A 15,103-nucleotide genomic window follows, 5' to 3' on the forward strand; every position below is an offset into this window, starting at 1 on the left:
ATGTCTTCGGAAGGGGAAAAGGTGAATGCAAAAAACCGACGTAAGAATCAGATGGTGGAGTCTTTCATTCAACATTCATCCATGAGTTAAGGGAATTCGACTCTTTCTATTAATAATTAAAAAACATTTATTTAATCAGAATATAATCATCCATTATTTTGAAATGGTAGTTTATCCTCAGTTTTGCAAAATCTTTTTTGTTGAAATGTATATATATATATATATATATATATATATATATATATATATATATATATATATATATATATATATATATATATATATATATATATATATATATATATATATATATATATATATATTTTGTACATTAGGATATGCCTGGTGTTGGCGCAGTGGTTAGGGCAGTGGCTTGGGATCCAAAAGGTCCTGAGTTCAAGCCCCGTTGGACCACTGAATTAATACACCAGGGGGTTTACTCAGCCTGCCATCCTTCCGAGGTCGGCGAAATGAGTACCAGTATACTGGGCCGGTGTATACCCCGGTTAAAATAGGATACCATATCCCTGTGTCGTAAGAGGCGACCAGGGTTGCGTCAGGAAGGGCATCCGGCATAAAACATGTGCCAAATCACTATGCGGATCATACGGATGATCCGCTGTGGCGACCCCTAACGGGAGCAGCCGAAAGAAGAAGAAGAAGATTTTGTACATTAGGATATTGACACATGGTTCTCAGAACTGTTCACTGGGATCAATTAGACAAGGTCCGAGAAAATGTTAAAGATAAAAAATGAATGTAACTACATTAAAAACAATATTTGTCCTATTTACAGTACCGGGTATCAGCATTCGAATGCTTCCATTTATTTGTCTTTCTGAATGCTCTTTCATAGTTTATATTGTTATCCGAAAGGAAAATAATAAAATTCATCAAGCGGAGCTATATTGCAGGCTAGTTGGGCCTTTTCATTTTTCAGGCTTCCTTTCTATGTTAATGTAGAAAACACTGACATTTTAATCTGCAATAGTGACTTAAGCATGTATCAAAGCACCTTTTAAAATTTGGAATGAAACATATAATAAGATTGAAAATGACAAAGGTGGCCACTGTACATAAGTTGGCTCGAGACTCAACTTGAGCCTTGTAAGGGCTCATACTGCAAGTCACGAACAGTGCATATACAGTAACAGTCAAACTTATAAATGTATTTCAAATTATTTCAAAAACAAGCATTGAAGTACCTTTAGAAATAATCGTGCCAATGTGAGACCACCCAACCTATCAAAATAGTGAACAAGTATTTTCTTTTGTACAATTGATTTCATGAGTTGAGCCTCATGGAAAGGAATATAGGTGGCAGAAGGTTAGCTGAAATAAAATGATCATGAATGATCGGGGAGATGATAGGAGATGATGGTGAGCTTCAACCTTGAGAGCAATGGTGGAAGGAACATGATTAGACAGATGCAGAGAGATAATTTCACAGGTAGAGTAAAAGAGATGGACAAAGGAGTGCAGCTGAGTAAAAAGCAAGGGTGGGTAGGAGGGTTTATGGATAAATAATTTTGCCCTGACAGAGCTGTGAAGCTGGGTAGGAGCAGTTGGCTGAAAGGACAGGAGGAGTAAGGTCAAAAGAGTGATGGTAGAAGATCAATAGACAACTGAATACCAATCTATGGTGAGAAAGCTCTTGGCGATCTGATATCATTGCTCAAAGTAATGGTGGAAATACACCGGTCAACACAGTATATAAAGTAGTTTGAGGTTAGCACAAAAAATAAACTGCGGGTTGTAGTTCTGAAGATCCATATCAACAAATGGAGGCACCACCATCAAGTCCGTAGCTCATGTCCCACCTGCTGGGCTGCTGTACTCATTGATGGTGCCTTCTCTTTTTCACTACGAATCTCTTGAGGTTAGGTTCAACTTTTGCTCTGCACAATACAGCCAGCATTCAATGGCAAACTTCAAAAAGACTTCTCCACCACCTTGGGAACTCCACTTCCTGTGCCTTTATAAATTGATCAATGGTGTTTACCTTTTGCCCAAAGCCAAGGATGTATTGCATCGAGATAAAACACGTCCAATCTTTACTCAATCGCACAACATATGGCACATGATGTGATGTAGGAAGGCTTACACTGGCCACCTTTGTCCCACGTGACACAAGCATGTGTTTCATACAACAAAATTGATAAAAGTTGGACAATGTTTGCCCACTTTGAGATAACGTCATCCTTTAAGGTGTGACATTGAGGCTAGCTGTATATCATTTGGTTATGTTTGAAAAGTAAAAACCATTTTATCCCCTGCGGTGAACGAGAGAATTGGTTTGGAATATCGTGAAATACTCATTCTATATGCTCCTGTAACTACAAGAAATGATGAACAGTGGCACGACCCCACCCGAACATCTTCACAAAGGTGGACATAATAATTTCATCTTTCCGTACAATATAGCAAAAAAAGCTCTGCTTTTCTCCTTTGTCGTGGCTAAATAAATTGTGATGCAATAGATTACGGATAATAGAATTTGTACAATTGTGCATTAGGCTCTGCTACAAAGAGGAACATTTGTATTTCCCAAGAGAAAATGAAAAGGTTTTTCGCTTGATCGCCAAGTGTAATTCAGGAAGTATGGAAACTGCGAGGAACGGAGTCCCACAAATTGTGTTTGGTTTCTATCTAAGCTAACAAGAGTCGTTTTAATACCTATAACCGGCAAAGTGAAAATTGGAATGTGGATAGAAATGAAGGACATAATGATTTAATAACTCAAATGCTTCCTTTGTATGATATATCTTTGTGTGAGCTTGGTGATGCGGCCTGGATTTGGTGCAAGTTGAATTCCGCCCTTTTATGGGAATGCCTATTGATGTTGGGGTCGGGGTTATAGCTTTAACTTACTAGCAGGGTATGCTAACACGAACCGTGCTTCCCCATTCTCTTGGGTCGCTCACCTGCATTTGATTTTTCATTTATTTCTTTATTGTTCATTTATTTATATTTTCATTTACGGATGCTTTCTAATTGTTCTCTCATTTTTCCTGGTGTATAGGCTTCGATGTATGTCGGCACACAAAATTACCAAATTACCGTGCTTCCCCCATTGTCTCGGGTCACACACCTGCGTTTTTTTTTCATTTATTTATTTTTTGTTCATTTATCTGTTGTCATTTATTTATATTTTCATTTACGGATGCTTTCTGATGGTTGTGTGATTTTTTTTTCCAGGTGTGTTGGCTTCGATATCCATCGGCACGTAAAATTTCAACTTTCTATATTATCCGGAAGGTGCCTATCTTTAATATCATTCAGTCAGTGAGTCAGAGAATCAGTGGTTAGAAAGAGCTTTACATATTAGATAACTTACAATAATGGCTTTTTATTGATAGCGTATTGTCAGGTGGGGCTGGCAGGATGAGATAGAGGTACACACACTCTCATCTAAGCTGTCTAGCCTGGGTTTGAATCCAGATACCCTGACCCAGCTATAAACTACCATCCTGGTGTTTCACTTACAGGATGATTCATCAATGTGTGTGCCGTTAAACTTGGCGTCCCATCTGCCGGGATTACTTGGTGGACGTTAATGATACCATTTTGTCCGTGAAGAGTAGGCAAGCTATTGCGGGCACCATGAACAAATTACAAATTCCTTCTGGGAAGGAAATGGCAAACCACCCAGTGTTACCCCTACCAAAAAAAGTTCTGCAACAGAGAATCAGAATGATACATCAGAATCAGAAATTGTTCATTGAACGACAATGGCTAATTGTAATTGGCATGCTCCGGTCCATTAGTGCATTACAGTCCTGTATCAATCTTACGGTATTTATCAGCAGATGAGATTTCACCTCGATGAAAGTCTGCAGGTTGCATCACTGCTGATGCTGCATCCCCTTCTCCTCCTCCCCTCTCCCCAGACACTTTGAACCCCCCACTTCTCCCACCATGGCAGTAAACTGATAGAGAAATTGGATATTGACCAGGATACGTCATCAATTGTACTTAGCAACCATATTGCTCACCGTGCCCCCAAAAAATGCCTCAAATCAGATGCAAATTAGTATATTCAGTGATTGTTCAATGAGAAATGTTTCATTCACTTACCTAACATATTCCTCTCTTGTGCTGAAAAGCCCCGTTGTCACGGCTTAGTGTATACCTGGAAATCTTGTAGTAGACCTAACCTTTGGCGAGATGCAATGCAATGATTGGCACTTCTCATTCCCTGGGCGAGTAGTTTAGTTGAGTGTGTGTTTAATTAAAACGCCTATCTCCTAATTTGATTTGCAAGCCAATTGCTGTGGGCCCTTTTAATAAAACTCACAAAGTAAAGCCCAATTTGCTCATTTATTTATAAATCTCGACAGCATTATAGCACAAATGCAAAGCGTTGATGTCATCGTGATCCAGATTTATACTTCATCTCATATTGAGATTTGATATGTTCAAAAGCAAAGACATGAGCAACAACTCTCAGGAATTACATAAGAAAAAGTCAAGTACTTTCCTTGGACAAAAAGTGAAAGTAATAAGGATGGTTTTAAAATTCCAGGCACGGTTTGAATCTGTCCTGAACAAATTTGCACAAGGCTAGAATGCAGGTGCAGGCAAGAGGCCTTGTTAAATTGGCCGGTTGCTGAGGCCAGCGCCTTCCTCCATCCACCGGAACGTTGGGCCAATTTGGAATGCTCGAGCCGAGAAAGCTTTTGACAGCAATTGTAATCGGTGTGCCTTAAGAGAAAATAGTGTGCTGGGAGGACTGTGACCGGGCGTGATGTGAACCCGCACAACGCGGAACCCTATTAAACTCCCATAAATATTCTGTGACGTCTTGGGAGATTTCTGGATGACAGCGCCTGAGCCACCATGTCAAAAACCATTGACCCTTCCGTCCTTACACTGCCAGAACTGATCATAGGACTTTCTCCCACCGACCATTAGTCAACGAGGTTTACAAGGCCAACTAAAGGTTGGTCATGCTATTTTGATGGTGTTCTCATGTACCTGGCCATGTTATTTTATGATGATAATAAATATTAGACCTGCAAGCTCTATGCTTCCTCTGTCGCATTAAATAACTTGTTAATTTTGTCATAGATCACTGCCGCGTGTGGTCTCGCTTGCTGAGAGATTGAAATAAAGGGGGCACAGCGATTCAATCATTCGTGCTTTCATGACTTGGCAAAGCCACTGCTTGGGTGAGAGGGACCGACATCTGTGACGATGGATATATGAGACACCTGCCAATATGGTCTATTCTCAGCTGTTTATGCACATATCCAAAAAGCTTAGTCTATTTATTAAATACATGGAAGTGGGTGAGGGTGGGTGGACCCGTTATGTCCCAAATTGTTGGCGTGTGCCCACATCGGGCTGCTCCGCCGGTGAGCCATGTGGGGCCACAACACTTCATCGTTTGTAAACACTGCATGCGCCTTGATCTTCTTTTCAGGAGATAGGTTGGTTTGGAGCGGTTTAGAGGGGTAGCAGCGAGGTGTTAGTGGCAGCTATGGAGAGAGTATGGTGGGGCTGAAGCTGGCCACCCTACCTGTTGCTACCACATGCTGCTGCCACTGACGGTGACATCTGCTGCTGACCAGTCAACTGCCACCAGCTTGTCAGTCTTGCCAGTCATGCCACCCACTGTTCAGTTAGCCATGGCATACCATGTGCCACCTGACACTGCTGTTGTTGCCTGCTGTGCCAATTGTCATTTTATTGGTCATAAAGGCCAGACGACTCAAAGTTTCAAGGCCAAATGGGCTGAAGTCCATTTGCTTTTGATTGGGCCACATAGGCCAAGTGTCATTTATTGTGGGCCACAAGGGCCATTTACCTGTGTTGGCCCACATGGACTGAAGACCTTATCAGAGCCTCTTGGTACATCCACCCCTTTCCCAACCACACGTTTTTCAAATTGCATCCAGATTTCATGGTATAAGTTACGTGTATTAGCGGATGAATGAGTAGCCTTAGAGGAGCGACATATTAGATTTGGAATTGAGCACTGCTCGGTTTTGAATTTTGTTGTACATGAGGGGTTTTTATTCTGTGGTGGGAGTAGTCCTGGATGATAAATGGAGTCATTCCTGGCACTCCACCCCCTTCTGAGCCCATAGGATTGACACAAAATTTTCACCATAGGTGTGACTCCTCGTGCAGAATATTTTAAACATAATTATGATGTTATAGGTCACGTGGTGTGGTAGCCATATTGTAAAAAAAAGGGATAAACGTTGGACCTCTATCTCCAAAACCACTCCATGGAAAAAATTGAAATTTGGCACATGGCAAGTACTCCACATTTGTGTGTGTGTGTGTGTGTGTGTGTGTGTGTGTGTGTGTGTGTGTATCTCCTCGAAAACCATGATGAAATCCAGCAGCCTGAAACTTTGCATGCACACTAAGGGAACTACAAGGAAGTGCAAGAGTGAAAAGTTTGTGTTTGAGTTATTTAAAACACCTTTTCAAGATAATTAACGGCTTACCTCCATGAAAGGCTTTTCCTTGGTCAGCCCAATTCACCTCGCTGGGGTCTTAATTTGGTCTATTCAATAATGCCTTGCCTTGGAAACGATTTACTCTCATGGACTAGTTGAAGTGTACAATCCAAATATTATATCTGATTTGAAAATTGGATTTGATCGACGAAATGAGTGTCGAAATCTGAAAATTTCAACAATTTAACAATTTTTATGACTGGGTGTATTTAATAAAGCAAAACATTAAACAAACTTTTACTACCATTCGGACGATCATATTGAGAGAAGAAAAGATTAAGGAATGTGCAGAAAGTGGAACTTCATTGAGCAAAACAAAAATAATTGACCACTGTGATCGAAGCCGTTTTGCACACCATGGCAAAACAGTTGTTGTGGAATTTTGTTGTTAACCGACTCGGTGTAAATCCTACTACTCCATTTGTAATAAACAATTAATTTACTGTCCACAACGGAAAGTACATTTGATCATATAACCTTTATTAACATAGTACCATGGAGTCCAAACCACTGAGATGGTATACATCCACAATGATTTGCATGAAGCTAAGATTACATTTCCTGGCATTTATATGCTTTTGTGGGAGTGGGGGGGGGGGGCTGATAAGCATTAGGCAAAATAACTCCAACTGCAATACGTGTCCACTAGGTGAAAGAATCATGGCAAAAGTTGCAGTGTTTCACCCAGGTCACTTTGGTCCATAGCAAGACATTCCTTTTATCAACATTTAGGTCAAAAGACTTGGGTAAAGGGAAGCATAGCTGACAGCAATTCGACTTAAAAAATTAAATTTATAAAGCACCAGCAACAATTATAATTGAGAGTTCATGAATATAATTATTTTTCTTCCACACAGTCAACATGGGGTCCTTTTTCAGCAATTTCGAACGTAGTTTGTTTTTTCACTTTTTTGAGCGATTTGGTTTCTTCATAAATGATTACTATAAAGCTATTACTATATACCTCTAATAACAAAAACAAAACAAAAAAACTTGCCACATCAAATCAAACCTCATGTCCCAAATTCCTTCATGTTGGTTTGACCAAGCAATTCCTTGACAGAAATTTTGTGTGCTTCTTTGGGAATTGAATTTGCGAATTTTTCATTTGAATTCCACATTTAAAAAACTTTGTTTGAACGCAAGCCTTTGTGGTTCTCCTTTCCGTGTGCTTTATCCATGCAGAACTTAGTAAGGAACCTGTGGAATCTATACATTTTAAATCCCTTCTCCAATCGATTGGTGCATCGAATGGCACAGCATCCTGTCATCTTTAAATGAATGATGAGCGACTGTGTGCTCATTCGATAAACTATTGACATGTATAAAAGGAAGCGTTTCGTACTTGCCTGGTCGTGTGATAAATAAAAAAAATAGAGGACAGGGAGTCCCTGGGTTCCCATCAATCATTCATACAGTAAGTAAATCAAACTGGGTGTGCTTTACAAAGGTTATATGATTTCTCTTTGTGAGTTTCATGAAGGAATTGGGCAAAAGATTTACTGCAGCTGACCCCAACAAAAGTAAAGTGGGTAATATTTACAGGTCACAATATGGTGAATCTCCAACTATCAAATGCACGAATGTTACGGGTAGAAACCGATTGCATTGTTTCCTCATTCTGCTTTAAACTCACTCTCTGTATTTTCATTCCAAACAGAATCATTCCGATCACTAATTAATCCTATCGAAACTGAAATTCATAATTGCATTAAGGAATTTATGAAACCTCCTTCCCACATTAGGACACCGGCTGGGACCCTAAAACATTCCACAGAAGGTTTGGCGTGGCTAGCCCCAAAACTGAGGGAGTAGTTCAAGGTTGGACAGACGGACAGACACTCCTACTTTAAAATATTGTTGTGGTTCTGCAAAACCGCATGCCTCGAAGGCAATGGCACCCAACATAAAGTGATCCCCAGGCAGTTATTCCATTAGTATTCGTGAATTTCGTCCTCCCCTCATGTCTAGTTGGTTAACAGGACTAAGTACTTTGTATGGGTCTCACAGTAAGATCAAATAAATGTCTCTGATTCATAACTCTGATCCCTTCTCTAACCCTGTCCTTTTAGCCAAAGTACATAACAAGCATGCAAGAACACACACCATTCAATAGGAAATTGTTTATAAGCACACCACGATGCCTCCCGCAGCTCGGATCATCCACATACCCGCTGCACATGACACAACCCGCACACGGGAATCGCGTGCCATAATTTCATTTAAATCTGCGTGCCAATTTCCAGCTGGCACCTCACCTTACTCCGCACCTCGCTCACCAAATCTCACCACTTTGACCACAAATGCCTCCCGCACACGGGAAAAAAATATTCCTTCACCCCCTCGTACCTCTACATCGCTATAATTCGCCATTCTATTTTGAGGAGCACCATGCGGCGTCAGATTGTCCTTGGCGCCACGCGATGCTCGACCACGCAACAGATGCTAATTTCTCTGCCACGTCTCACCCGGGATGTCCCGGGTGAGCATCCGTAATTGATACAGCCCTCATCCAGTCGCCAGACCATGGCAAGACTGGGGGCAACGAGGAGGGGTCGCAAGAAGGGCGATCCGGGAGTTTGGTTCGGGTCCCGGATGTGCATTTTGGCTCATGAGGGAGCCTGTGGGTTGCAGGGAAAGTTCGCTGCCATCCGACATTCAGACTGCATTTGGTGCACGTTCACGGCTGGGGTGCCGGCTCGGGGCGCTTGCCCCCATGTTAAGCTAGGAGCTCCGAGCCATACCAAAGCCGGTAAGTATATGAGCCGGTTTCCAGCCCCGGAGCCTGGCAGTGCATGGCTAGGGCCGCTGTGCCCCAACTGAGGAGCAGGATGTGGGCCACAGCAAGTCGCTTTCCGGTCATCGCCCACCCTTCGCCTGGGGCTTATAAATGGGGTAGTGCAGAGTCGTTAGAGCCTCTTCGCTCTCTGTCTTGCTCTTCTTCAGAACATTATTGGTGTGTGATTGCCGTCCATGCCTGGTGTTGGCTTAATGGTTAGGGTAGTGGACTTGGGATCCGAGCGTCCTGAGTTCAAATCCCACTTGGCTGTTGAATTAATACCAGGTGGGGTTGACTCAGCCTGTCATTCTTATGAGGTCAGCAAAATGAGTACCAGCTCGCTGGTGTCCTGCGCCGGAATGGCGACCCGTCCAGGAATGTTCCCAATAGCCAAGGAGACTGCTTAGTCAGCACCAACACTCTGCACAGAGTATGGTCCCAATGGATGGATGGATGGATGGATTGCCGTCCCGAACGCGCTTCTTCATCTTTGAGAGCCTGATCCCGGGTGATTGCTGTCCTTTAAGACTCCCTGCTTTGCTGTCGAAGTCCCGGCTCCCCCGCTCTGTCAGACTGACCAGTGCAGAGTAGACGTTGCGACGAGCTCTGGCAAATAATTAAGCAGTAGATAACAAGCCATATCACGAGGTGTGAACACTCCAGCGGAGCACCCGATAGAGGTACACACTACACACACAGACCTTTACATGGTTAGGTTAGGGATCTTTCTTCTCTCGCATCTATTCTTCCTCTCTCTCTCTCTCTCTCTCTCTCTCTCTCTCTCTCTCTCTCTCTCTCTCTCTCTCTCTCTCTCTCTCTCTCTCTCTCTCTCTCTCTCTCCACACCTCTATCGCATCTTCTGTGGACACACAAAGAAGAACGTTCCTGACTCGCAATCCCATTTTTCTCTGGCACGATACCACAACCCCACATTGCATTACACCACACCTCTTGCTCCCATATCTTAGACACAACCAGTATTCCTCCCACCTACCTCTCCCTAAGTGTTCTGGGTTGCATTGGCCTGCCGACCACACCAGGTATTGAGAGGTCGTCTATCCTCACCTGCTTTCTTTCTCTCTGGGCTATCTAATGTGTGTGTGTGTGTGTGTGTGTGTGTGTGTGTGTGTGTGTGTGTGTGTGTGTGTGTGTGTGTGTGTGAGCGCGCGCGCGCGTTGGCATCTGTCCGAGAATAAATTACAATTGTAGAAGATATAACGGGATAACTCTGCTCTGTGTCTGCTTTTGTAAGATTGCTTGTCTTTGGTCGCCCCCACAAATTCCTTGTTATCCCCTGCTGTACATAAAATGATACCCCATTCATGAGCGTGTTACATTGTTTTACATTGTTGTCAGTCAACACTCCAAATGTAAGTCATTCCTCAGTCTCCCCTCCACCCCTTCCTCACTCCTTTATTTTGCAGGAATATGGCTCCTATCAAAAGAAGGAAATGTACAAGAAGCAAACTTTCCAAAAAACGACTTGCAAAAGCCACATCCAGAACAGCTTTTACTCTTGAAGAGCAAGAAATAAGACGAGAGGCAATCACTGCAACAGGAATGGCTGCATCCAGGAACCAGCCCTGCAGGGAAAAAGAAAAGTCTGCATTCTCCTACAATCCAGCCGTGGATTATACCTCTGATCCATTAGTTGCTATTGGGTCAATGTCAATTACTTGCAGGCACTGTGATACAATGAAATGGAGGTGAGAAGCTCCAGGGATATTATGCAACAGTGGAAAGGTTTGACTGCCCCAAATGAATGCTCCTCCTGAACCTCTGTGCATTGTTGCCAGTCAACACTCCAAATGTAAATCATTTCCAAAGCAAGATCAGAAGATATTCGTGAAGCTTCAACATGACATCTTTCAGCACGACAAAATATATAAGTGAATCTGGCTACATGCACACATATAAAGTGCAGAGGCATGTATATCATCAGAATTGCAGTCTGTAGCCAGAACCAAATGAAGAGCAAAAATTCCTGCAGATCTGCTTCATTGGTGACAATACAGAGCAGGCTGAAAAGTGCTGCAACAACGTCATTCAAACCAAGCTGGAGGTGGTGTTGCAGTTTCAAGATATGGCCCACAAGGAAAACAAATACGTTCAGTGTCTCAAGTGTGCCATGGAGGAGATAACACCAGAGTACAAAGTTGTCATTCATTCAGACAAAACTCCAGCTGGGGAGCATGAGCGGCGCTTCAATGCACCCACCACATCAGAAGTGGCTGTCATCCTGGCTGGTGAACAACATGGCAATCGAGACATTGTGCTGCAACTCAGAAACAACTCCCTCCAGAGAAGAAAGCAGTGGGCTCGCCACAAAGCGGGACAAACTGGACCAGACCAGCCAGGCATCAATGCCAGTGATGCATTTCGTCATGTGTACATTGTGCAGTACATCCGAACAATTTTGAATGCTTTCACATGAGGTTGCTTCTGCATGAGGTCAAAGGTCCAACATCATTTGAGGAATTGCGAACAGTGGATGCCACAATCTGTGAAACTTGCAAACAGGTTTGCCAAATCAGAGGACTCCAGGAGGATGATACACATTGGAACAGCACATTGGAGGAGGCAGCTGAAACTCGATCACCACGGATGCTGCACAACCCGTTTGCCCTCATATTGCAGACATGTGCCATGTTAAATCCTCAACAACTATGGGACAACTACAAGAAGAATCTGGCAGAGGACATTTTGCCTCATGCACAAAAGCAAAATCCTTTCCTGGATCTGGACTACAGTGATACCATCTTCAATCAAGCTCTCATTATCATTGAAGATAATATCAAGGCTTTAGGTGACTCTGACCTCAAAACATGTGGTCTTCCTTACTCACAACAACACAATGACAATGAGCTCACAAATGAAATTTTGAGACAGATCAACTACAACATGGAACAACTTGCTGGATACATCCAGGAGAATGAGCCATGGCTGGTTCCAGACCAAAGACAAGCCTTCAATAAGATTATATTACACAAGCAGTTTTCATTGGGAGTGGTGGCACTATCTTTCTGGATGCTCCTAGTGGAACTGGCAAAACTTTTCTCATCGATCTTCTTTTGGCAAAAATCCAGCAGAGAAACATGATTGCCCTTGTAGTGGCATCCTCAGGCATTGCTGCCACACTGTTGACAGGAGGAAGAACAGCTCACTCAGTCTTCAAGTTACCCTTAAATCTGGCAAGTATGGAGGCACCAGCCTGCAACATTAGCAGGGCCATTGGCAAAGCAAAGTTTCTGGAGGAGTGCCAGCTCTTTGTCCAGGATGAGTGTACGATGTCTCACAAAGTTTATTTGGAGGCCGTTGGTCGCACCCTGCAAGATCTTCGACATAATGACAGAAGAATGGGTGGAGTGACTCTGGTGTTGGCTCGGGATTTTCAATACACTGCCAGTCATTCCACATGGAACCAAAGCTGATGAACTGCAGACCTGCCTCAAAGCCTCATACATTTGGAACCACATTCAGCTACTCAGCCTAATGACCAACATGCGAGTGCTCCTAACAGGTGATACATCTCCTGTGGAGTTTGCTGCAAGCCTGCTCAAAATGGGAAATGGAGCCCTGGTATCTGAGAGTCGAGATGAAACTACCGTATCTCAATGAACAACATTGGGAAAACAGTTGCAACATTTCAACAGTTACAAGATGCAGTATTTCCAAATGTTGCACATATCTTCCATCACCACGAGTGGCGATGCCAAAGAGCCATCCGAGCAACGAAAAATGATGCAGTAAATTCCACAAAGAGAAGCCTTCTTTCACAGTTACCTGGCACTGTGCAAATGTACAAGTCAGTTGACACTGTACCAGACACAAATGACGCAGTCTATTACCCCAACCGAATTTATTTACTCTCTGGAACCACCAGGTGTGCCTCCTCAGAATCTGGAGCTCAAGATTGGTGCACCCATCATGTTTCTCAGGAATTTGGACCCACCAACACTCTGCAGTGGAACACGTTTGGCTGTCAAGAAGCTTATGCCACATGTCATTGAAGCCACAATCATGACTGGCCAAGCAGCAGGATGGGATGTCTTCATTCCATGCATTCCAATCATCCCCTCTGACTTGCCATTTAAATTTAAATGTCTCCAGTTCCATGTCTGCCTCAGTTTTGCCATGAGTATAAACGAGGCACAGGGACAATCGCTCAAAGTTGTTGGCCTCAACCTGCAAAACCCATGCTTTTATCATGGCCAACTCCATGTTGGTTGGTCCAGAGTTGGCAATGGCAAAAATATTTTCGTCTTGGCACCACATGCAAAAACATGCAACATATCTATCATGAAGCTCTACAAAGATAAAAAAACAGTGTGAAACACTGTGATAAAATGTAATGTGAAATCCTCAGTGCTGGAGAAGAAGGCAGAAAGAGGAACACAGGAGGAGGAGAAAGACAGAAGGAGAATGATGAAAAAAGATAAGTAAGAAAGGAAAAAGGAGAGCCAGAAAGAGGGAAGACACACAAAGAAGAAAGGCAGAAGGACAGGAAGATATAAGTACACAAAGAAGACAAAAAAACAAGGATTAACAAAAATCCAGAGCAGCAGAAACTCCGCAACATCAAAAAGCAAGACGAGAATTAAATACAGCAGCAATGACTGTTTCCAGAGCAACTGAAACTTCTCAACAGCAAGAAGCAAGACCAGAAGCAAGCACATCAACAATGACTGCATTGTACCCTCCCATACCTGCAATTTCCCAGTCATTGTGTTATATTTCAGTTGATTGTCCATACGATCTGGTTCAGGAGGACACAGTTCAAGCCAATGAAACCTTTGTCGCCCCTGTGTGAAGTGGGGCCATTGCCGTAAAATACAAAACACACAGAAAATGGTGCTCTGTGTTGAGGCACAGATGGTCATGTTGAAGCTTCAATCAGTCAAAGATCCCCGTGGGTTAAATATCACAGCAAAGTAAGCTTTGGTCTTATTTGCTCTCTCCCACCTGTCTCTCTCCCACCTGTGTCTCTCCCACCTGTGTCTCTCCCACCTGTCTCTCTCCCCACCTGTCTCTCTCCCACCTGTCTCTCTCCCACCTGTCTCTCTCCCCACCTGTCTCTCTCCCCACCTGTCTCTCTCTCTCTCTCTCTCTCTCTCTCTCTCTCTCTCTCTCTCTCTCTCTCTCTCTCTCTCTCTCTCTCTCTCTCTCTCTCTCTCTCTCTCTCTCTCTCTCTCTCTCTCTCTCTCTCTCTCTCTCTCCTTACTTTTCAATATTGTGACCTCATGAACAAAAATGTCTTTTGGAGGGAGAGAGGAGAGGAGGGGTGGGATAGCTATGAGGTTGTGAGGAAGGGGAGAAGAGCGAGGAAGGGGAGGGGTGGGGAGGGTGAAACCTCACCAAACGTCACTATACACTCTGGGAAAGGGGTGGGAGTGAGGAGAATGGGGGAGAGATGAGCGGGGGGAGTCGGGAGGGAGTATGGGTGGAGGTGAGCATGAGGGGAGGGGTTCTCAACTTGTGTTTGGTAGTGGACTTGTTGAGAAAAGAGGGGGGGGTAGTGCAGGATTTAAGAAAATGTGGTATGCTAAATCAGCACGTTAACACAGCACATGGAGACCGCATGGAGATATCCATGGGGGAGGGGGGGTGGAGAGGGGTGGGGTTTGGGTGGATGTAAACATGAGGGGAGGGGAGGGAAGGCTGTTTTAGGGCAAAGGAAGGCATCACAATGGGAGGGGAAGACAGCATGAGGTGAGAGGAAGGAAAGGCAATATGAGGGGGAGGAGAAGGGAAGGCAGCATGAGGGGAATGGAAGGCAGCGTGAGGGGAACGGAAGGCAGTGTGAGGGGAACGGAAGGCAGTGTGAGGGGAAGGGAAGGCAGCGTGAGGGGAA

This window comes from Eptatretus burgeri, chromosome 1, assembly GCF_056783735.1.
Source record: "Eptatretus burgeri isolate ZD-2024b chromosome 1, Ebu_testis_v1, whole genome shotgun sequence".
NCBI lineage: Eukaryota > Metazoa > Chordata > Myxini > Myxiniformes > Myxinidae > Eptatretus > Eptatretus burgeri.